Genomic DNA, 24,852 nt, shown 5'->3' on the forward strand with positions numbered 1-24,852 from the left:
AGTGCCTAGTTTCTGCCACAGGGTGGCAGTGCTAACTCAATGATCAATTAATTCAACCTGGGCCTTCAGCGCAGCTGTCTCTTGAAGAGCCAGGAGGTCTCACCAGGCTGCTTCGGTGAATCATAGATTTCTGCAGGATCCCAGAGAAGCTTTCTTTTCTGCTCTTGTTATAGAAGCGTGATGTCTACTTGCTTTCCCCTCCAAGTAATGTTATGATTCCACATCTCTCCTTGAAGGGCACGGAATTGCACTCCCACTGTCCACAGGACCCCCAGAGGGCCTTAGCCGGCTCCCCTTCCCTCTGCCTACAGAGCAGTCATTGACAGGGCAGCCAGATGTCAACCTCTCAGGTCTTCCCTTGCGTGGGATGAGGTTAGGAGGTCTGGTCTGGCTTCTGCCTCTAAATTGTGAGAAGTTGGGACAGTGCCTGAATTTTTCTTACTTGGATTGCTTATCTAGAAGCAGAGGTGATACACCTTATGCCAATATTACACATGGAAACACACTGTAAACTACAGTCATTACAAGGACTGTGTGCAGAGAAGCGGCTCAAGCCTCAGCCGAGCTGCCGCAAGCGGCACTGGGTGATGGGAAAGAGCTCTGGAAAAGCCCCGGGTGAAGGCCAAAACCACACTCCTTACGTCTTCCCTGTCCTCTTGGCTGAGGTAACTTGCTGCTCCCCTCTTAGTACTGCTCCCTGGCGGGCACCTAAAGGAAATCAATCCTGAATATTCATTGGAAGGACTGATGCTGAAGCTGTAACTCCAATACTTTGGCCACCTGATGGAAGAACGGACTCGTTGGAAAAGACCCTGATGCTGGGAAAGAGATTGGGGGCAGGAAGAGAAGGGGACGACAGAGGATGAGTGGTTGGATGGCATCACCGACTTGATGGATATGAGTTTGAGCAAGCTCCGGGAGTTGGTGAAGGACAGGAAAGCTTGGCATGCTGCAGTCCATGGGTTGCAAAGAGTCAGACATGACTGACCGACTGAACTGAACTGAACTGGCCGAGACACTGCACATCTGTTCCCTCCCCCCTGCTCCCTGCAGCTGCTGCCACAATGCCTCCATTGTCTCCCTGTGAGGCCTCCTCCATCCAGCTGCCCTTCTTTTTGCAGCTGTCAAGACACCTCCAAGTCCTTCTCTATTTAGGTGAGAGACAGCATGGCAACTTAGAAAGCACTTAGGTGTGGGTATCAGAAAGACCTCGCATGAATCCAGGATGGGCCTTTTTTCAATGTGTGACTGAGTGTGAGCAAGCTTCTTATCTCTGACTTTGTTCCGCTTCCACCAAAATGACCTTGTTGGGGTGGCATATTTTAAAGCACATAGTATGTAGTGCGTGTTCAATAAATATTAGAGTCCGACCTTATCAACAACTCCCTGATTTTTACTATCACTCAAGAAGGGGGCATATGAAAAAAAGAAAGAGGTGTACAGGAGAATTATGATTGAGTGATGGTTTTATGCAACATGTGTCCCCTCCACAACTTTATTTTAGTTCCCCCACCACATCCTCAAAAACATATCCTCAAGCTCATTGGCACCTTTGAACCATCTTGAGACCTGGCGATTCAAAGCAGTCCCTGGACCAGAAACATCTGAATGCTTGTTAGAAATGCGGGTTCCCATACCCCACCCCAGACTTCCCAAATCCAAATATGCTTTTGAAATAACCCCCAGGACCTCTGTGTGCATCTTAAAGATTGAGAAGCACAGTGGAGCTTTACAGACGGTGATGTCTGGTTTCCTCCCGTGGAGGCTGATGTAATTGGTCTGAAGGGCTGGCTGGGCTTGAGGCTTTTAAAAGCTCCCAGATGATTCTGTTGTGCAGCCAGGATTAAGAACCATTGATTAGGGGTGGGGGTGGGGGTTATGGACACTCAGTTTATGAAGAGTGATTTAGCTGAGATTTACTCTGAGTCAGCTCTGAGGCCATTCTTTGCTGTTCTATATAAATATATTATATATACACACACACATATATGTATCTCCACACACACATATGCATATACTTTTCTCTCTAGAAGTCTATTTCTTTGTTACTCACCCCATCTTACCCTATGGCTTGCTCTCATCTTTCATCTTGTATTAATTCCCCAAATCCCAAAGATCATGAACCCAGCAGCAGTGTTCCAGCCTAAGTAAGGCTTTTATCACCATGATATCATTTACAAGAGAATAGGGTCAGGTCTTGTAATCGATGGAGAGACAGTCATAAAGAGTTAAACATACTGCTTAAGGCCATATAGTACGTGGGGAAGCCTGGCTTCCGAGTCCCAGTCCAAAGATTCTGGGGTATCAGAGCTGGCAGTTCACATACCAGCTGGTAGAGAGCTGGGCTTCTCAAGCCATAAGGTGCACACGAACCATTGTTAAGGGCACATTCTGATTCAGTAAGTCTGAGGTGGGGCTAAGATTCTACATTTCTAATAAACTCCTGAGTGAGGCCGATGATGTTGAAGCTGTGGTGTATTTGCCCGGGGAAGCACACTATGATCCCTAGCCCCGATGCCTGGCTTTGCTTTCCCAGTAGCTGAGCGGGCTGTTCAGTCAGCCTCCCTCACCTGCCAGACAATCCATACCAAAGTTTCAAGGTGTGACATCCGGCAATGGACATCTGCTGATAGCCATGCTGTACCTCAACCCACCGCTGGGTGGCGCTCTGGGAACACCTCCCTGCAGGATTTCACGTTGAGCAACTCCTTGGTGTTGGTTCAACAAATATTTATTTAACCTAATTATATCAGGATACCATTTGAACAAGACAGTCAAGGTCCTCATGAGCAGTTTACATTCTAAGAAAATAAACAAGTGTATAAAATAGATCATTATAAACTGTGCTAAGCAAGGACTAGAAGAGGTGGTGAGTAAAGACAGCACCCAAGTGGTGATATTTGAGCTGAGATTTAGAGGATGAGAATAAGGCAGTCAGGTGGAGAGAGAGGGGAGAAAGCAGTCCAGGCAGAGGGAACAACAAGTGGGAATGGGCTTGACTGTTCAAGGAACATTAAAGTTCATGATGCTGGAGCAGGTGAAGTCAGGAGAAGCAAGAGGAGATTCAGGGGCCACGTTCAGTAGGGCTGCAGGATGGGGAAGAAGCGGAGGACAGGTTATTTTAAGAGCAAATGAAAGCCTTTGAAAGGTTTTAGGGAAATAACAAGATCTGATTTCTATTTCTAACTGATGGAGCTGACTGCTGTGTAGAGGCTGCTGTGGAGGGGCCGATGGTGGGGGTAGGAAAGTACAATAGGCTTGTTACAGTCGTTCAGGCTGGAGGCACTCTTGCCTTCACATGGAATGGTGATGATGGTGGCGGGGTGGGACTGGCGAGAAGTAAACAATATAGCACATAATTTTGGAAGCAGATGGGGCAGGACTTGCCAGTAGTTTGAACAGGTTTATCAGTTTGGATGCTTTTGATTTCAGGAAACAGAAAATACGTTAGTCAACTATCTTCAGAATATAAGGTGAATTTAGAGACTCACACAAATAGAAAGTGTGATGAAGATAGGCTTCAGGCAACTTTGATCAAGGCTCTAACCTTATTTTTCTATAATTTTCAGTCTCTGCACAGCTCTTTCTGTGTTGGTTTATTCTTAGGCTGACTTCATACATAATTGCCAGAGGCCTTCAAGAGCAAGATACATGCATGCTTGCAAGATGGTTCCATTTGCTTAGAGGAGGAACAAGCATAATTTGTGACAATTATGAAACAAGAATCTTGATCTTGGCATTGACTGACCCATATTTAAACCAATCCTTATTGCCAAGAGCATGAATCAGATAGGTGGCTTAATACTCCTACTATACCTCCATTGCCAGTGGACTGATTCACTTTGATGAAGTTACTGGAAAGAATTACCATGTGAAATGGAATTAAATTAGTTGGCTTGGATCAATGACAGTATAGGTGTGGTCTGTCCTACCCAAATGACATAGGTGCTGCATAGTAGGCGAGAACAGCATGGATGTTGAGGAGAAGGTTACGATTTCCACTGTGGGAACTATATGAGATTTGAAGGCATGGGAGAACATAAGGATGACTCCTAGGTATTTTGGAGGTGTGATATCTAAGATGGGGGAAGATACACAGGTTTGGAGGGGAGTAAATACAGATGCCTCTTAGAGGCTCATGTATCTGAGTCCAGTGAGCATTTGGAAACATGAGTAGGAGCTAAAGCGAGTTGTCCTGGGTGGAGTAACCCACATCACATGCCATCCTCTAGGTGTGGGACAGAGTGACCAACTCCCAGTCTTGGCACAGTCTCTCTTGACAGCCCAGGAATTAGCACCAGGATAGGAGTGCCCTAGGCTTCTGATGAGAGATTTAGGGCCAGTGATTCTCCAGACCAACTAAAGCCGTCAGTATTAGTATTCTGCTACTAGGGGGATAAGTGGAGGATCTTAGTGAATATGTGGATTGGGAAAATTTAGAATTAAAAACCTCTTTAGGGACTGCCCTGGTGGTTCGGTGGTTAAGACTCTGTACTTCCACTACAGGGGACGCAGGTTCAATCCCTGGTCAGGGAACTAAGATCCCACATACTGCATGATATGGCCAGAAAAATCACAAACATACAAAAAAAAAAAAAAAATCTCTTTTTCAAGTCTTTTCTTTCTGTGATTCTTAGAACAAACAAAATAGGAAAGCAGGAAGGAGATTTTGAGCCCTCTTTTTTCTGAAAAACTGAGATTCACACAGGTTAACTGATGACACCAGAGCCTGCACGAACCCCATCCTCTTGATTCTAAATTAAGCCTCCAAACCCCGCAGATCCGAGTACCAGATAAACTATTCTTGGAGCATATGTCCATGACTCAAGACAGCACGTGCTCAGATGTTTTTTCAGTGGTGACTTAACAGGGTGGCAACAGGTAAAGGGGAAAAACCCTGGGCTCCCAGTCAAAACAACACCAACCTTGGAATTCCAGCTTTGCTGCTCCCTTCCTGTCTGACCTTGGGTGGGTCACTGAATTTTCCTGGTCTTCATTTTCATCTAATAAGGGATTGGGATTTTATAACTTGTTTTCAAAGTTTAGAAAAAATAAAAGTATTTGTTTGTCTGTTTTTGGAGAAAAGCCAAGCCAGGATGTAAATAAACCAGAGAGATCCCAGCTAACTCGTCCCAGTCCTCTTCTCTGAGAACCATCATCCCGGAAGGCCTGATGACCCTCTTTTTGCATTCTAGGAATCTGTGTGTTGCTTCCCTTTCTAGGGAAGTCCTGGGGCTGCCCACCCGCCCCAGCTTTAAAGCCTCCTGCGCCCAGGAATGCTGCCTCGCAGTCCCTGCCTTCACACCTGGCAGCCCCACGAGGCAGCGGGTGCTCTCTGTCCATAGGTCTGTCAGGGCACAAGCCCCACAGATGGAGTGCCTTGGTTGTTCTGCCTCCCTGGGTTTCAAAGAAAGCCTTTGTAGAAGCTCAGGCATCAGAGAGCTAAAGACACTATAATTCATCAGTTGCTGTTGGCAGGTACATTTGCCCAATCCTTGCTTAAGTTAAACAGGAAATGATTAAAGAGCTCCCTGGAGTTAGAAAAGGCAAGAAGAATAAACACTCATAATTATGAGCAGCATTGCCTGACACCGTGCCGTGCTTCATCTCATGTAATCCTCTGAACCATACTATGATCATAATATTATGATCTCAGGTATTACTATCCACATCGCATATAGGAGAAAACTGAGGCTCTAAATGATTATAAAAACTGCTTAGGACACTGTTAATAAGTGACACGGTGGGAGAGAAACTGCCAGAACTATCTGGATACAAATAGTTTTTCTAAGATTCTCTGGAATTAAGGAGTAAAGCCAGAGAATCACAACAAAACACACAAACTTATCCTCAGTGGTTGCCTTCTTGGGACTTCCCTGGTGATCAAGTGGTTAAGACTTCCAATGCAGAGAGTGCTGGTTCCATCCCTGATGGGGAAACTAACATCCTGCATGTCACGTGGAACAGCCAAAAAAAAAAAAAAAATGGTTATCTTCTTTGGAATTCAGTCACTCATTCCCTTAATAACAGCTTGCTATTTACCAAGCTCCTGGCTTCATTCTGGAGGTGGAGATAAGGAGATGAATAAGACATAATCCTTTCCTTCTAGGAGTTCATAATATAGCAGGAAAATAAAGTCATACATTATTATTTGTTACAAGTGCTTTAGGTGAAGTTGATTAAAAATGCTATGGGGTGTCATCAGGAAGGATGGAACAATATATCTCACCATATAGTTCAGTTTTAGAGTATGTACATTAAAAGAGCTACAGGATCTCAGAGGAAAGTTAAAAGGTACAGGGAGATCCAGGAAGGCTTCCCTGAGGAGGTGAAATAAGTTCCCTTTCTATTCCCTCTCAAGTCTCTGAAATATAGTTGGCTTGCAATCATGTTCAAAGCAATGTCTCACTAGAGCACTGAGGTCCCAATTCATGCTGATGGTCCCTCCTACTGCCTTCCTTTCCTCTGTAAAGGCTTTCCATCCCATTGACAAAATTCTCCAAACTCTACTTGTTCATCCTTTCTTCAGTGGAAATTTCTTCTACATCCAAATATATTTTTTGTAACCTTTTAAAAATCATTGTTTAATAGACATCTTTTTTTTTTTTTTGGCCACACCATGTGGCACGAAGGATCGTCCCTACCACCAATGAAACCTGGGCCCTGGATAGTGGAAGTACAGTGTTAACCACTGGGCTGCCAGGGAGTCCTGTAATAGATACCTTGCATGAGAATTTTCACATCTTCCCCATGTTAAAGGCTGGGCCAGGGTGGGGGAGAGTCAGTCCATGGGGATGTAAAGGAAGAGGTGGGCTAGGGGATGAGTGTCAGGGCACGCGGGGCATTATCCTGTGATTTGTAGTATGGCTTTGCAACACACTGTGCTTACACCAGAGTCACATGCTATAAAAGCGATGCTGATAAGGAAACCGTGGCCCAGTGCCAGGATCCACTGGGTTGTGTTATTGATCAGAATGGGTTCAGAACAACAAACAGTGGTGGAAGCACCACGGGGTACCATGGAAGGAGCATCGATTTGGAGATGGGCTGGAGGAGCAAAGTCCAAACTCTAGGTCCTGGAGGAAGGAGCGTTCATCTTTAGAACAGGAATTGCCCTCTTGCCATGCCCCTCCCCGCCAGGCACCACTCTCTGGATCTTAATATCATTGAGATTTGAGAAAGTCATACTATTTTAACTGGGGTGTTTTTGAGATGTGAAAGGAGCCATTGCTCTAAGGCCATTAGGGCTGAAGTAACAAATGGAAAGAAAGAAATCCTGTAAGCTGAGGCAGGACACACTGATCAGACCACACAGGTCTGTTTACAGATTTTGGACTTCACACTAATTAGAAAGCATAGAAGGGGGTTAAGCATAGGCCAATATGATACAATTTATAGTTTGACATTCTGCCACAAAGAAGAGTTTTTGTTAGGAAGACTGGGTGCAGGGGATCAGTTAAAGGCTATTTATGGACATCCAGGGAAAAAATGGTAGAAACTTGGATTGTAACGAGAGCAGTACAAGTGGAGGAAAGAACTGGAGGGTGGATGGGTTTCCAGGGGAAGATTACACGTTCAGCCTGAGATTGTTGTGGTGAAATGTCTATGTGAGGTCAAGCGGAGATGAAGAGAGGGTGATTAAGTATAAGGATTTGGAGCTCAGAGATGTCAGGATAGGGATGCAGATGTGTCAAACTTTGCCTAGAGAGTTGAACTACTTGAGTTGCCTACTTGAACTGTAGTCCTAGACGAGATTTCCTGGGAAACGATTACACATGGAGAAGAGGAAAGAGCCTCAACTGAGCCTTCAGGAACTCAAAGATATTTAATGGCCTGATGGAGGAGGAAAAGTCTTGAAAGGAGACAGAATGAATATCCAGAGTAACAGGGAAAAAAGAACCTGGAGTGGGAGTGTCCAGAAGTAGAGAGAAGTGAGTGTGTCAAGAAGGAATGTGTGAAGTCAAGTAAGGATGGAAAAACGCATGTTGGATTTCGTGACATGGTAACGATCATTGATCTGGTTAAAAACTGTCCCAATGAAGGGAAAATGGAAGCCAGACTGGAAATATAGGAGATTATTTCAAGAATTCTGACTGTGAGGTAAAAAAAAAGAGAGAGAAATAAGGTAATGTGGAGGAGAGAGGGAGCTCTGTGAACTCTTGTTTAAGAAGATTGAGATTTGGGAATTCTCTGGTGGTCCAGTGGTTAAGAATCTGCCATTCAATGTAGGAGACCTGGGTTGGATCCCTGGAAGGGGAATTAAGATCCCACTTGTTGTAGAGCAGCTAAGCCTGCACTCAGCAAGCCCCGACCCTGTGTGCCCCTCGAAAGATCCCGCGTGATGCAACGAAGATCTGAAGCAGCCAAATAAATAAAATAAATATTTTTTAAAAATAAGGATGAGACTTGAGCAAGCTTAAATGGGACAGTAGACCTGGATGTGTTTGTGGGTATACTGGCAACATTTATAAGGAAGCTCCCATTGGATGACTTCTATTTTCTTTGTGAAAGAGGAAATCTGCTATCAGCAAGGGAGGAAGTAAGAATGTCAAAAGATTGGGGGAAATGATAAGAACGAAGAAGATTTAAAATAAATGCTGAATTTTACCAAAGAGGATTACAAATAAGCACATGAAAAGATGTTTAACATCATCAGGCATTAGGGAAATGCAAATTAAAACCATGAGAAGTGACCAAAAAAAAAAAAAAAAAAAAACTACTCCAAAACCCATGAGAGAATTCTTGTTTCCAGGAAATTGGTATAGACATACGATTTCTTGTTCTTCTTGCCAAGTATAACTAAAAACCCCAGACATTATGTATAAAACAAACAAAAGAAATCAGCAAAAAGATGGAGAAAAGGAAGACGGCTCAGAGACCTCAAGACCAAGAAATGACACAGCTCCCTGGGTTTTCTTTCTTTTTTTTTTTAAATATGGAGGAAATGAGGGTGCATGATTGGGTCTCGTGTGTGTGTGTGTGACTGCTCTGGGTCTTTGTTGCTGCGCGGGCTTTCCTCTAGCTGCTGTGAGCAGGGGCTAGTCTCTAGTTACAGCACGCAGGCTTCTCATTTCGGTGGCTTCTCTTGTTGCAGAGCGTGGACTGTAGGGCATACAGGCGTCAGTATTTGTGGTTCCCAGGCTTTAGGGCACAGGCTTAATAGTTGTGGTGCACGGGCTTAGTTGCTCTGCAGCCTGTGGGGTCTTCCTGGATCAGGGATCGAACCCGTGTCTCCTGCGCTGATTGGCAGGTGGATTCTTTACCACTGAACCACCAGGGAAGCCGTCCCTGGGTTTTCTTTTTCCTCCTGTATCACAGATTTGAAGCTGAAGAAGCTAGCAGCCTAGTCATGACAACTAGTGAAGAAACAATAGAGCCCCAGTGAAACCCTGCTCTCTCTAGTCAAGTCAGGAAAGGTGAAAACTGGCGAGACAGAAAGCATTTAGAAAATTATGACCCCAATTTACTTAAATACCATGGAAAATTATACTTAAACACATTATGTGTTCACATTATGTGAAATTATATAAATTTCACAACTTAAATTTTACCAATTCCTTAAAAAGTGCAAACTACCACAATGTATTTGGTATGAAACAGATCATTTAAATAGCTCTGTAACTTTGAAAGAAATTTAATTTATAGCTTAAAAACTCCTATTAAAGAAATCTCCAGGCCCAGAGTATTCTACTAAATGTTTAAAGAAGAATTAACACCAATTGTATGCAATCCCTTTTATATAATAAAAGGGAAGGCTACTCAATTCATTTTATGAAGCCGTCATTATTACCCTGATTTCAAAACCAAAGACAGGACGAGGAAACTATAGACTAATCAGTTCAGTTCAGTTCAGTTGCTCAGTCATGTCCGACTCTTTATGACCCCATGGACTGCAGCACGCCAGGTCTCCCTGTCTATCACCAACTCCCTCCTACTCCTTTACTCAAACTCATGTCCATTGAGTCAGTGATGCCATCCAACCATCTCATCCTCTGTCGTCCCCTTCTCCTCCTGCCTTCAATCTTTCCCAGCATCAAGGTCTTTTCAAATGAGTCAGTTCTTCCCATCAGGTGGCCAAAGTGTTGGCCTTTCAGCTTCAGTATCAGTCCTTTCAATGAATATTCAGGACTGATTTCCTTTAGGATTGACTGGTTGGATCTCCTTGCTGTCCAAGGGACTCTCAAGAGTCTTTTCCAACAGTTCAAAAGCATCAATTCTTCAGCGCTCAGTTTTCTTTACAGTCCAACTCTCACATCCATACATGACTACTGGAAAAACCATAGCTTTGACTAGATGAATCTTTGTTGGCAAAGTAATGTCTCTGCTTTTTAATATGCTATCTAGGTTGGTCATAACTTTTCTTTCAAGGGGTAAGCGTCTTTTAATTTCGTGGCTGCAGTCACCATCTTCAGTGATTTTGGAGCCCCAAAAAATAAAGTCTGACACTGTTTCCCTATCTATTTGCCATGAAGTGATAGGACCGGATGCCATGATCTTACTTTTCTGAATGTTGAGCTTTAAGCCAACTTTTTCACTCTCCTCTTTCACTTTCATCAAGGGGCTCTTTAGTTCCTCTTTGCTTTCTGCCATAAGGGTGGTGTCATCTGCATATCTGAGATTATAGATATTTCTCTCAGCAATCTTGATTCCAGCTTGTGCTTCATCCAGCCCAGCGTTTCTCATGATGTACTCTGCTTATAAGTTAAATAAGCAGGGTGACAATATACAGCCTTGAAGTACTCCTGTCCCAATTTGGAACCAGTCTTTTGTTCCATGTCCAGTTCTAACTGTTGCTTCCTGACCTGCACACAGATTTCTCAGGAGGCAGGTCAGGTGGTCTGATATTCCCATGTCTTGAAGAATTTTCCACAGTTGGTTGTGATCCACACAATCAAAGGCTTTGGCATAGTCAATAAACAGAAGTAGATGTTTTTCTGGAACTCTCTTGCTTTTTCAATGATCCGGCCAATGTTGGCAATTTGATCTCTGGTTCCTCTGCCTTTTCTAAATCCAGCTTGAACATCTGGAGGTTCATGGTTCACGTACTGTTGAAGCTTGGCTTGGAGAATTTTGAGCATTCCTTGACTAGCATGTGAGATGAGTGCAATTGTGCAGTAGTTTGAATATTCTTTGGCATTGCCTTTCTTTGGGATTGGAATGAAAACTGACCTTTTCCAGTCCTGTGGCCACTGTTGCATTTTCCAAATTTGTTGGCATATTGACTGCAGCACTTGTACAGCATCATCTTTTAGGATTTGAAATAGCTCAATTGGAATTCTATCACCTCCACTAGCTTTGTTCATAGTGATGCTTCCTAAGGCCCACTTGACTTCCCATTCCAGGATGTCTGGCTCTAGGTGAGTGATCATACCATCAATATTATCTAAGTCCTGAAGATCATTTTGTATAGTTCTTCTGTGTAGTCTTGCCACCTCTACTTAATATCTTCTGCTTCTGTTAGGACCCATCATTTCTGTTCTTTATTGTGCCCATCTTTGCCTGAAATGTTCCCTTGATAGTTCTAATTTTCTTGAAGAGATCTCTAGTCTTTCCCATCCTGTTGTTTTCCTCTATTTCTTTTCACTGATCACTGAGGAAGCCTTTGTTATTTCTCCTTGCTATTCCTTGGACCTCTGCATTCAAATGGGTATATCTTTCCTTTTCTCATTTGCTTTTCACTTCTCTTCTTTTCACAGCTATTTGTAAGGTCTCCTTAGAGAGCCATTTTGCTTTTTTTCATTTCTTTTTCTTGGGGATGGTCTTGATCCCTGTCTCCTGTACAATGTCACTAACCTCTGTCCATAGTTCTTCAGGCACTCTGCTAAGTCACTTCAGTCATGTCCGACTCTGTACGACCCCATAGATGGCAGCCCACCAGGCTCCCCCATCCCTGGGATTCTCCAGCCAAGAACACTGGAGTGGGTTGCCATTTCCCTCTCCAATGCATGAAAGTGAAAAGTGAAAGTGAAGTCGCTCAGTCGTATCCGACTCTTAGCGACCCCATGGACTGCAGCCTACCAGGCTCCTCCATCCATAGGATTTTCCAGGCAAGAGTACTGGAGTGGGGTGCCATTGCCTTCAGGCACTCTATCAGATCTAATCCCTTTAATCTATTTCTTACTTCCACTGTATAATTGTAAGGGATTTGATTTAGGTCATACCTGAATGGTCTAGTGGTTTTCCCTACTTTCTTCAATTTAAGTCTGAATTTGGCAATAAAGAGTTCATGATCTGGGCCACAGTCAGCTCCCAGTCTTGTTTTTGCTGACCATATAGAGCTTCTCCATCTTTGGCTGCAAAGAATATACTCAATATGATTGGCAATTGGTGGAGAAACAACTCCAGGAAAATTGAAGAAACAGAGCCAAAGCAAAAACAACACCCAGTTGTGGATGTGACTAGTGATAGAAGAAAAGTCTGATGCTGTAAAGGGCAGTATTGCATAGAAACCTGCAATGTCAGGTCCATGAATCAAGGCAATTTGAAAGTGGTGAAACAGGAGATGGTGAGAGTGAATGCCAACATTTTAGGAATCAGTGAACTAAAATGGACTGGAATGGGTGAATTTAACTCCAATGGCCATTATATCTACTACTGTGGGCAACAATCCCTTAGAAGAAATGGGGTAGCCATCGTAGTCAACAAGAGTCCAAAATGCAGTACTTGGATGCAATCTCAAAAACGACAGAAAGATCTCTGTTCGTTTCCAAGGCAAACCATTCAATACCATAGTAATCCAAGTCTATGCCCTGACCAGTAATCCTGAAGAAGCTGAAGTTGAACGGTTCTATGAAGACTTACATGACCTTCTAGAACTAACACCCAGAAAAGACGTCCTTTTGGTCATAGGGAACTGGAATGCAAACGTAGGAAGTCAAGAGATACCTGGAGTAACAGGCAAATTTGGCCTTGGAGTACAGAATGAAGCAGGGCAAAGGCTAATAGAGTTTTGCCAAGACAATGCACTGGTCATAGCAAACACCCTCTTCCAAAAACGTAAGAGAAGACTCTACACATGGACATTGCCAGATGGTCCATACAGATTAATATACTTCATGAATATAAGACAAAAGCGCTTAACAGAATATCAGCAAATAGAAACCAACAACACTTAAAAACAATTATACCTAAAAACATGATCAAGAAGAGTTTATTCCCAGGGACATAAGCCTGGTTCAATATGGGAAAGTCTATCAATGTTATTGTGGACCAAGAATGTCATCTGCCATTTCAGTAAACAAAGAATGCTGACTGCTATTCCATAAACAGCAAATGTTGCCTACCATCAAGCCATCAGCCGCTGCAGCTGCCGCCTCCCTGCGGTGCACCCTGAGGGGAATTCAGGATGGAAAAAACAGGATACTGGCCCTAAATAGCTAAGATGCATATTTAAGGAATAATTTCAGTGTAGCTCAAACTCTTGTGTCTTCCCATTCATAGAAAAAGCATTAAAATCATCGACTTGAGATGTCTGGGTTTTTGTGTGTGTGTGATTAGCAATAGTTTTATGACCTTCAACTGCATACTGTTGTCGTTTTTCATGACAAACTCCTATCTATTCTGGCTTCTCTCTTACCTCTTAGGAGCAGTTCCTCAGAGATATCTGAAAGGCCGTCTCTCAGGCTTTGGTCCTCAGTAGGGTCCCTGAATGAAACATAACTCAGAAGTTTTAGGTTGAGCATTTTTCTTCAGTTGAAATAATCCACCAAATTAACAGACTAAAGAATAAAAATCACATGATCATACCAACAGATGCAGAAAAAGCATTTGATAAAGTTCAACACCCATTCATAATACAAATTCTCAGAAAAATAGAATAAAGTTCTTTAGGCCAGACAAATACAGTTTCTTAATTTGGTAAGAACATCTACAAAAACTTACAACTAACATTCTACTGAAAAGTGGAAAACTGAATACTTTCTCCCTAAGATCAGGAGCAAAGCAAGGATGTCCACTATTACATGTCCTATTCAATATGACGCTAAAACTTCTAGCCCTTAAAGTCAAGGCAAGGCAAGGAAATAGATAGTGTAAAGATTGAAAAAGAAGAGATAAAACTACCTCTATTTGCAGAGGAAAAGATTGTCAATGTAGAAAATACCAACAAATATATAAATAATCACCTAATAAGTGAGCTAATAAGTGAGCTCAACAAGGTCACAAAATAAAAGAAAAACATAAAATCAACTATAGTTTATATACTAGCAACTAACATGTGGAACTGAAATTAAAATACAGTATCATTTATAATTATTCAAAGACAATGGAACACTTAGTGGTGAATCTATCAAGACATATATAGGACTTGTTGATTTTTAAAAAATGCATGAGAGAGTTGCGAGTTAAGTTTTATTTGGGGCAAAATGAGGACGGCAGCAGAAACAGCAGTTCAAATAGCTCTGAGGAACTGCTCTGAGGAGGTGTAAAGGGAGGAGCTAGAGTATACAGGAATTTTGCAACAAAGGGCAGGTAGTCAGGAACATCAAAAGATTACTGTTAAAGAAAACCAGACATCCTAAGTTCAGGAATTGAGTGTCTTTCTATGTATTTGTTGTTTCGTTGCTGTGTTCGACTCTTCTGTGACCCTGTGGACTATAGCCCACCAGGCTCCTAGGCAAGAATACTGGAGTGGGTTGCCACGCTCTCGTCCAAGGGATCTTCCCAACCCACGGATCTAAGCTATGTCTCTACAGTTTCACAGTCAGAGGAGAAATGGGGAGGGGGAGAAGATCTTCTTTGTCTTTCTCGAGTAGACTTCATGCTTCCATCATCATCAGCTCCTCCTGCAGGTTGGGCAGCTCAGTTTTTTTGTCCCTACGTGGTCAAGCTAGGTCCACAAATTATTGCTTTTTTATGTGTTCAGAGAGCATGTCCTAGGGATGGCTAACCTACCGAGCTCCCCGGGCAGGATGCGGTCTCCTGCCACCATTGCTGTGTTGTTTGGGGGCGTGTTGCGTGGTTTTTTTGCTAAGCAAGCCTGCTTGGTTTTGTGGTTAAGCAAGCCTGACTTCTTGAGTGATCATTAATTTACAGGGGTATCCCATATTTTTTTCTACTTACAGCCCTCTAGTGGGATTAGCTTGGAGAAGGCAATGGCACCCTACTCCAGTACTCTTGCCTGGAAAATCCCATGGACGGAGGAGCCTGGTGGGCTGCAGTCCATGGGGTCACTAAGCGTCTGACACGACTTCACTTTCACTTTTCAATTTCCTGCATTGGAGAAGGAAATGGCAACCCACTCCAGTGTTCTTGCCTGGAGAATCCCAGGGACGGGAGATCCTGGTGGGCTTCCGTCTATGGGGTCGCACAGAGTCGGACACGACTGAAGCAACTTAGCAGCAGCAGCAGCAGCAGCAGGGATTAGCTATATAATTACTTCCTTTGTCCCTTCACTGTATCCCTATCAAAACAACCAATTATGACTCTCTCTATGATATTGCATCCAGCCCCACCCCTCACTTCCATCTCTGGGGTAATTAGAATGTATTCATCCTGTGTGTTGTGGAAGTCCAGATACCACTGTCTAAAGTAGTTCTTTAATCTGCCTTTCTAGTGATCCGGTCACAAATGGCTCAACTGAGCCTGGCACGCCCTGTGCTTGGTGTGATTTTCTACACAGCACACTCATTATGGGTGGATAAGACAAATGATCTGATTAATAAAGAAAGCACTTTGTCGGAGACCCTGTAACCCCCATTAGAAGGAAAATACATTTCCTGTTTGAGAAACCTTGGATTTAAGTCTTCCATTTGGAGGTTGGAGAGTGTAAAGAACGGACACTGTAGCAACAAATTCATTCAAATCTCTGTACAAGGTAAAGATTTACTACCGGCCTATTGTTCTGAGCTCTTCATATTAAACTTTTGAGGGGAAAGCAGTCTGGAGTGTCAAGGTGACAGCATCTTCCTGCCTCAGAACTCCTGCGTGCCCTTTATATTATCGAGGAATCAAATGTTAATAATCATAAACACTTTGTGATAGAAACCACTTTCACCCCTCTCGGCTTCATTACACACTGCTCTGAAAATGTTTCAAATTCTTCCAAAGACAACTGCCCGGGGAGTAGTCATAGAACATTCTCCTTCAACCTGCTTATTGACCCAGCAAGAAACAGCTTTGGAATTATGCACCTGTGATCAGGCCAAATGTGGTAGGAACATTATCTACCTCTGTCTCCTCAGACACAAAAACAAACAAACAAACAAACTCTGCATTGCACATCAGCCTCATTTTTTTTTCTTGCTCTCTGCCCGGAGATCCAGCCCCACCCCTTAAAAGGCTGTTTATTCAATCAGAGAGACACACATAGTTGGCTTGTGCAAACCAGGCATAAAAGACACAGGAGCAATTTGTTCTGGTTAATAAGCCGGGAACAGACATTTAGAGGTCAACTGTATGGTGGGCGCAGAAGGGTGTCTTGTTGGCGGGTGTCTAATGTCATGGCTGCTGCTGCTAAGTCACTTCAGTCATGTCCAATTCTGTGCGACCCCATAGACGGCAGCCCACCAGGCTTCCCTGTCCCTGGGATTCTCCAGGCAAGAACACTGGAGTGGGTTGCCATTTCCTTCTCCAATGCATGAAAGTGAAAAGTGAAAGTGAAGTCGCTCAGTCGTGTCCGACTCCTAGCGACCCCATGGACTGCAGCCCACAGGCTCCTCCGTCCATGGGATTTGCCAGGCAAGAGTACTGGAGTGGGTTGCCATTGCCTCCTCCCAATGTCATGGCAAACACTGTTAACTGTTTACCTACCCAACAGCCACCCCCCACCCGCCTTCTTTATTGACTAGAAAAGAACTATTTGCTCCAGGTATCAGGCAGGTGACCCTGGGATTTAGGAAAGAATGATTTGCTACCAGCCCTGGCAGATGAACAAATGAGAATTTCTCTATACAAATGTTGGGAGGCAGCTGTGGGTCCTCAGGTGACTGTCACCTCCTGGTCTTCTTGCGCTTGTGTAATCGTCTCCTGCACTGAACAGGGCTGATGTGTGAACAACAGGCTGTTGTGGAAATGGCAGGCAACACTGGCCAGCAGAGCTGAGGACCCCTAGGAATAAAGCATCTCTTGAAACAAAACCCGAATCAGCCGAGGCCCTCTGGTCTGATGAGAGCTGCCTTTGGACCCACATAACCTTTTTAGTCAGGAGGAAGAAAAGAGTAGATACTCTTACAATGTATATACTGTGTGTTATCACTGGACTAGGTGCTTTATAAAAATTATTTTAGTTGATTCTCACCACACTGTGTGTGGGCAGATATGTTGGCATTATTCTCCTGATGAAGGACCCAAGGCACAGAGAATTTAAGTGACTTGCTGGAGGTCACCAATGAGCTAATTGGTGGCGGGGAAAGAAATTCATTCCAGGTCTCTCTCAGTCCAGAGCTCCAGCTCCTTACACTCTGGATGTTGCTATTTCCAAAAAAGTCAAAAACCACAGTGGACCCTTGACTAATCTAAGAAGAACTAAAGAGCATTTGGATTAGATCATAAATACTGTGGATTCTTTACTATTATAGTGCTCTGCTTGAAGTCAGGAGATACTGTTCTTTCCATACCCACATCTTCAGCCTTCAAGGAAGCACCTCTAGGTGCCAAAAAAAAAGCCTGAAAATAACTTTTTTTTTTGGGAAAAAATGAGACCATTCCTGAAAACTTGGACTGGCAATGCCCTGGAAAGTGACTTAAGCCAGAGAGCACCAATGCTTGACTGCAACGTTAGGATTTCCTGGTGTGTGGTTATGTGCCAGTGAATAGAAGGGGCTTCACACACGAGGACTTGAAGCCCATCTTGAAACCATTCCTGAGGTGTGGTCAGTTCAGCAAACAGCACACTTGGGTATAAACCTTTTATAGTAAGATAATAGCCTGGTGGTTAAGTGCCAATTCAGGGTGTTTGCATGCTCATTGTTTCCACTAGCTGCATAATCTGGGGTGCATTGGTTTAACCCGTAAGCCTTAGCTTTCCCATCTGTAAAATGGGGATAATAGGGTTGCTTGTATGCAATTATGTATGTCATATGCTTGACTTATGGAAAGTATTCACTCATCTTTACGTATCTTTATAATCATCATTACTGTGCAGTGATGCAGGTCACTGAAGGAAGCAGAGATTCAGCAATAAAAGGGAGATGGTCCTTACTGTGTCTCCGTATTCCTTGAAGCAGAGCTGGAAAGACAGGATGGACTTGGCCTCCCTGCCACCCTAGGCCCTCCCTGTTGGATTGTCATTCCTCTGCATAAGCAGCCCCACCCATCTCCTGAACATTCCCAACCAGGACAGGAGGATGTCATGGCCTCAACCCAGCAGCTGTATCACAGTTGAACCTCTCGCCAGATTTCCAGTGAATCCCAGGCCACCACTTCTGCTATCCTTGTCCATCTGACCTGGCTTCTGACTGGTTTTCTGTGCTGAACACTTGTCTGGGACTGTGTCCCCAACATGGATCTCATGGTCCCCTGCCCAGAGGTTGGGGGACGAGGCTAGCACACGCTGAGAGGACAGCTGAGCTCAGTCCCTTGTGGATGCTGGCTGTCAGGAGAATGATGCTCTCTGTTTACTGGAGCGGCTGCCACTCTGACTCCCTCGCCCGATGAGCACATGCCATGCCCCTGTGGATCACCAGCTGTTTCGTAGAAAGCTTCTCCAGTCCTGTGATGACCTAATCTGGCTTCCTTATCGTCCCCAAAATATGATACCCCCGAGGTCCCTGTGGGTCTTGCAGATATACTGACAAAGGACATTTTATACACAAGACAAGTTGCTTATAATTAAACAGACTTGCTTTTCAGTTCCTGGGCCCTACTTCATGACAGATGGCAGCCAGCCATCTGGCTTAGCCACACAGACGAAAGGGATTCAGAAGCTTTCCCACTCATTAGAGCTGCCGCCTTCGATTCTAGACAACACCCCTTAGTGGATCTACTAAAACCCAGTCTCTCTGCTCCACCTGCTTGGTGTACCCCAGGCAAGCCCACAGGCTGTTCTTGATTTCAGTTTCTATCACTGATTGCTATAGGAACATGGGAAATAGTAACCACATGAGAAACTGAGAACGCTCAAACTACCGCACAATTGCACTCATCTCACACGCTAGTCAAGGAATGCTCAAAATTCTCCAAGCCAGGCTTCAGCAGTATGTGAACTATGAACCTCCAGATGTTCAAGCTGGATTTAGAAAAGGTGGCGAGGAACCAGAGATCAAATTGCCAGCATCCGTTGGATCATCAAAAAAGCAAGAGAGTTCCAGAAAAACATCTATTTCTGCTTTATTGACTATGCCAAAGCTTTTGACTGTGTGGACGACAACAAACTGGAAAATTCTTCAAGAGATGGAAATACAAGACCACCTGACCTGCCTCCTGAGAAATCTGTATGCAGATCAGGAAGCAACAGTTAGAACTGGACATGGAATAACAGACTGGTTCCAAATAGGGAAAGGAGTACATCAAGACTTATATTGTCACCCTGCTTATTTAACTTATGTGCAGAGTACATCATGAGAAATGCTGGGCTGGGTGAAGCAGAAGCTGGAATCAAAATTGCTGGGAGAAATATCAATAACCTCAGATATGCAGATAACACCACCCTTATGGCAGAAAGCAAAGAAGAACTAAAGAGTCTCTTGATGAAAGTGAAAGAGAGTGAAAAAGTTGACTTAAAACTCAGCATTCAGAAAACTAAGATCATGGCATCCGGTCCTATCACTTCATGGCAAATAGATGGGGAAACAGTGGAAACAGTGAGATACTTTATTTTGGGGGGCTCCAAAATCGCTGCAGATGGTGACTGCAGCCATGAAATCAAAAGATGCTTGCTCCTTGGAAGAAAAATTATGACTAACCTAGACAGCATATTAAAAAGCAGAGACATTACTTTGCCAACAAAGGTCTGTCTAGTCAAAGCTATGGTTTTTCCAGTAGTCATGTATGGATGTGAGAGTTGGACTATAAAGAAAGCTGAGCACTGAAGAATTGATGCTTTTCAATTGAGATGTTGGAGAAGACTCTTGAGAGTCTCTTGGGCTGCAAGGAGATCCAACCAGTCCATCCTAAAGGAAATCAGTCCTGAATATTCATTGGAAGGAATGATGCTGAAGCTGAAACTCCAGTACTTTGGCTACCTGATGGGAAGAACTGACTCATTTGAAAAGACCCTGATGCTGGGAAAGATTGAAGGTGGGAGGAGAAGGGGACTACAGAGGATGAGATGGCTGGATGGCATCACTGACTCAATGGACATGAGTTTGAGTAAACTCTGGGAGTTGGTGATGGACAGGGAGGCCTGGCGTGCTGCAGTTCCTGGGGTAGCAAAGAGTCAGATACGACTGAGCAACTGAGCTGAACTGAACTGAGAAACTGAGCTTGACTCTGGAATATTATAGAATCCACATTTATAATAAATGGTCTTAAGCTTGGGTCTGTATTATTAAAGGAAATGATTCATGGATGCTTGTTAAAAAACAGCAAGACACAGTTTATTCAAGACTTGCAACAGAAGAGAGACTAACCTCAACTTTGAATATAAATGGAGATAGGAGGGGATTTATAACCAGGGCAGGATGAAGGAGACACTAGCAGAAACTTGATGAGGTATCAAGAGTTGGGAAGAAGAGGAATTTGATTGGCCCTGGGTGTTCTTTGGAAGGAATGATGCTGAAGCTGAAACTCCAGTACTTTGGCCACCTCATGCGAAGAGTTGACTCATTAGAAAAGACTCTGATGCTGGGAGGGATTGGGGGCAGGAGGAAAAGGGGATGACAGAGGATGATATGGCTGGATGGCATCACTGACTTGATGGATGTGAGTCTGAGTGAACTCCGGGAGTTGGTGATGGACAGGGAGGCCTGGCTTGCTTCGATTCATGGGGTTGCAAAGAGTCAGACACAACTGAGCGACAGAACTGAACTGCTAAAAGTGGAGCAAAAGGAGTTTGATTGGAAATCAAAGCGTGATGGGGGTAAATTCTTCATAAACTGGCTTAGAAGGATTATTTGGTGAAACTAGACTTAGCAGGCCAAGGATGCACTCTAGTCAAGAAGATCAAGGAGGGAGTCTTTGTCAGTATCAGTCAGAATCCGTAGAGAAACAGAACCAACAGGATATATGTATATGGAGAGGGGATGTGGGATGAGAAGGAGGGAGAGCAAGAAGGAAAAAAAAGAGAAAGAGATTTATTTTAAGACATTGACTCATGTAATTATGGAGACTGGCCAGTTTGAAATCCATAAAGCAGGCCAGCCAGCTGGAAAACCCAGGCTGAATTTCTGTGTTACAGTCTGGAGGCAGAATGTCTTCTCTGGGAAACCTCCGTTATTTACTCCTAAGGCCTTTCATGGATAGGTTGAAAACCACCCACATTATGGAGGGTAGTCTGTTTGTTTATTTCTGATTTTTTTTTGACTGCACCACTCAGCATGTGGGATCTTAGTTCCCAGAACAGGGATCAAATCTGCACACCCTACTTTGGAAGTGCATAGTCTTAACCAGTGGACGTCTAGGGAAGTTCCCGCTTCATCCCTGCTATATTTTTGTGATCTGCCTTTTTTTTTCCAAGTCAATTGATTGTACCTGTCAATCATTATCTATAAATCACATTTGTAGCAACATCTAGACTAGAATTTGACTGGAAGACTGGCACCCTCTTTGAACCACCTTGACATAAAATCACAAGGTTCAAAGAAAGTACACTATGTGGAAAGCCAGTGGGCATGTCCAGTCCCCTTTGACATCTGACGGGTGCGCACCAACCTCCTGATCCCAGTTTTACAGAAGATGATACAGAGGACCCCTCTCTACAATGGTCCTCTTTATAGCCCAGAGATTAAAATGAGGTAGAAAATACTTGTGCCTTTACACAAGTGGATATCTTTTGTTCAGGTGCCCGCTGTTCTGGGAACATCTGCCTCCCTCAGCAAAGGTGTTTTGAGCTGTTTCATACAGACGCACTGCCAAGGAAAGGGAAAAAATAGTCACTTGAACCTAAAAGCAAGGCCTCAGTCCCAGAGACATTGAGGTTTGGCAAAGATGTTAAGAGCACTGATCCAGGCACCACAGTGTTATTTAGAGGTAAGAGCAGGGAAGGATTAGGCCATAGACCTAATGCTCAGGGATGACTGAAATGAAAAATCTCACTTCTCATAAATGCTATTGTCTCCTGACTCAAAAATGAGCTTCTAGACTGGGCAGGGTGGGAAAAAACACACAGATAAAAATGGCCACCATCCTCCCCCAAATAGGAAATTGGCTTGGACCATCTCACTGGTCTGCTGAATCTTCATAACAATAATCCACAGAGTGAAAGCTAAGCTGCTCAGGACCAGGTTCCCGTGGCTGCTGCTGCTGCTGCTGCTGCTGCTTCACCAGGCACCTCAGTTCCACCAGGACGGGCTTGACCTTATTTCACGGGGTGTTCCTCTAGTCAAAGACTGAGTTGGCCTTCAAATAAGCAAGGGAGTGAATATAGTTTTCCTCAATTCTATGATGGATTTTCTTGGTGTTATTATAAAGCAGGATGTTTGTCTTTAGAAACACAGCTCCCTTGGCTTTACTTACTACATCCTGTTCTCCCGGAACTTAGACATTAAAGGCTGCGCTGAAGGACAAAGTTGTGAGACTCCAGGTCTGGCTCCTTCTTGACAACCAAGCCTGATTGGATGAGGCTCAACCTGTGGGAATTCCTCCCCTCTCATTCACTCACAAATGCACTTTAAAAATGTATTTTGAATGCTTATTACGCACCAGGCACTGCTCTGGGTGCTAGGGAATCAGCAGAGACCACACAGCCTCCACTATCCTGAACTGTCCTGTCTTGTAGAGAAGACCTCTGCTCTCATGACCCCAGTGGTCAGATGTGTCCAAATTGGCCTGCTTTCAGTCCAGACTCAAGATGGGCTCTCTCACCCTAGCTATGTTTGAGCCATGCTGCGAAGCATGAGAAAACTTCCCCTCCAGGAATGGAATCTGTGCCCCCCGCAGTGGACGCTTGGGGTCTTAATCACTGGAGCATCAGGGAATTCCCTGCATATTTTAAAGAATATTTGGAAAGATTTGTCAAATAGCACTTCATGGTAGATAGAGATCTTTAAAATAGGAAAATGCAGAATAATACAAAAAAGAAAAGTAATCCTTTCCATTGATACATCCATACCCAGAGATAACAACTATTAACATTAGTATATCAGTACATTTCCTTCCAATTTTTCCCCAATATGTATAAAATTGAAAACATTCTACCCATCTTTGTAATGGGAAGAATTGGCTATTATCTCCATTTCCTCCAGAAGGACTTGGAGGATCAAAGGCCCTTGGCTGAGGATGAAGAGAAGGCATTGTTAGAAGCATCATTTCACAGATCCTCTCAGAGTAACCAAGGGAGCTTCCTCTGGGGCATAATGTGGCTCCTTTAGTTTTCAGGCCAGGCCCAAGGAGAGGCAGGAAATAAACCAAGCACAACACAGCCTGGCAATGTGGCGTACAGACTCCCAGGAAATAGGGAGGTGCACTTCTAATTATGGAGCTGCTCAGGGAAGAACTCCCTGCTCATTGTGGGTTTGGACACCGTCTCTGACTACTAGCAGTGCTGTTTGTCCTTGGGACATAAGGGTGTTGATGCTGGCTTTAACAACTGCATCATTTGAGGAAGCTGGATGTAACAGGTGCATCCCTGGTAGGAATGTGGCAAAGGAAAGCTGACCCGATGACGGCATCCACCTCAACCCTTGACATCTGAGGGCCAAAGCCACCCCCTCCCTCGGCCCAGGATGTGCAGGGGACTAGATTATGGGGTAGGAGCTCCCAATCATCCTTGCAAAGCCCAGCAGATGACAGACTCAGGCCTGGGGAAAAGCACTGGGACCTTATAAAGGCATAGGTGTGGGAGTGAGAGGGCTTCCTCAGCGGCTCAGCAGTAAAGAATCTGCCTGCAATGCTGGAGATGCAGGAGACTCGGGTTCGATCCTTGGGTAGGCAAGACCCCCTGGAGAAGGGAATGGCAATCCACTCCACTATTCTTGCCTGGAGAATCCTATGGACAGAGGAGCCTGGTGGGCTACAGTCCATAGGATTGCAAAGAGTTAAACATGACTGAGCATGCGTGAGCATGTGGGGAATGATATACTGTTCCTCAGAGGGGCTGTGTTGCTCAAAAGTTGAGTGGAGGTTTAAAGAAGGAGGCATCACCACAGTGCAGCTGCTGCAAGAAGGGGATCTAGAGCTAAATTAGGACCTGGGTCATGCTCTGAGGGGCCCCTCTGTGAGTGGCTCATCTCTTTGGTACTGTTTCTTTGGATTCTGGGGAGAAATGCTAATTACCGCCTTCCATGAGACAAATCCTCTTCTTTTATGTCCTAATTAAAGGCCTTGAATGACATCAGGGGTCAGGAGGCCCAGGTCAGAGTAGACAGATGCCACGGCAAGGGGAAGGCTCTGCCTCCTGGAAAAAAAAGGAGATAACCGCATACCTGTACCACAGAAGCCTTGCTTTTGTGGTTACTGTTTCAAAGAAGAAAAGAAAGAATGTGAGGGCTTCAGGAAAGAAAGACACAAAGAAATGAAATCTACTGATAACATACTCCCACTCATAACATTGTCAACGTGGACATAATCAGGTAGCCTCTGTTTATTGATTTAACCAAAATAGTAATGGAACTATATTGGGAGAATGGAAGGAGGGAAAGATGACGCAAGAAAGCTAAATCATGATCCAAAGGAAGTAAAGAAAGAATGTCTAAAATTAATAAATTATGATTAAAAGTGCTCTTCCAGGGAGAGCTGGGCTGTGGTCAGTGGTACAAGATACTGCTTTATCATCCTCCCCTTCCTTCTCCTTCTCCTCTTAATCCTCTTAGCCATGTT

This window comes from Bubalus kerabau, chromosome 1, assembly GCF_029407905.1.
Source record: "Bubalus kerabau isolate K-KA32 ecotype Philippines breed swamp buffalo chromosome 1, PCC_UOA_SB_1v2, whole genome shotgun sequence".
Classification (NCBI taxonomy): Eukaryota; Metazoa; Chordata; class Mammalia; order Artiodactyla; family Bovidae; genus Bubalus; species Bubalus kerabau.